This window comes from Marmota flaviventris, chromosome 13 (assembly GCF_047511675.1).
Source record: "Marmota flaviventris isolate mMarFla1 chromosome 13, mMarFla1.hap1, whole genome shotgun sequence".
Taxonomy (NCBI): Eukaryota; Metazoa; Chordata; class Mammalia; order Rodentia; family Sciuridae; genus Marmota; species Marmota flaviventris.
The window spans coordinates 26,697,245-26,698,112 of NC_092510.1; positions in this window are offsets into that span (position 1 = coordinate 26,697,245).

An 868-nucleotide genomic window follows, 5' to 3' on the forward strand; every position below is an offset into this window, starting at 1 on the left:
GCAGCCCTGCTAGTCTGCCGCGGGCACCAAGCCCCTGCCTTCTTCCAGCGTCAAACCGGCGCCCCATTGGCCCGCTGTCGCAAGCCCTTCGCCGATTGGTTCTCATTAGAAAGCTTGCGTCCGCATTGGTCTCATTCACCAACCCTTTATGGTTATGATTGCTCCTCGCTTTCGGTGTTTCGTCCCCCTTTTCGATCAATGCAAGGCGCACGGGAGATTGCACCAGCCGGCCGGCTTGGCTGAGCTGCCTTCTGAAGATGGTGGGCGGCGAGAAGAGGCTGGTCCTACCAAACTGTGTTCGCGCCTCTGAACCCTCCTTTGGTTCCACTACCCCAACTCCGACCCAGCCTGTCTTTCTGGGCCGGATCCGGAGAAGCGATGCAAATCAGTCGCTCTTAATCCACCCATCTCTCTTCCACTAGCCTCTGGACTAGGCTCTAATACTTTTTGTTCCAGAACCACAGCACTCATTAATTCACCAAACTTTTCTAAGTACCCTCACGACTGCCAGACTCAGTCTGGCAAGACACCCAAGATGCAAAGTCGAGAATGGCGGGAAATGCGGGGGTGGGGGATGAGTGGATAAGATTCTTTGTACCCGCACTTGGACCCCTAGTTCCTGCAAGATGAAAGGATGGAGGTGTCCCAGGACTCTGGGTGGCTTCATGCCCCCAAGCAAATCCTTTAAAGTTACTGATTCTTCTTTCCCTTTTTGTGAAAGGACGAGCTGGAGGCTGGCGTTCTCTCTCGGGTTGCGCCAACTGTGAGTTCAGAAACGTGAGAAGATAACTAATAGGAATGTCATACACAGGGGAAGCCACAGACCAAGCCAGAGGAAGGAGGCACTGAGCCAAGCCCGGCACAGAGC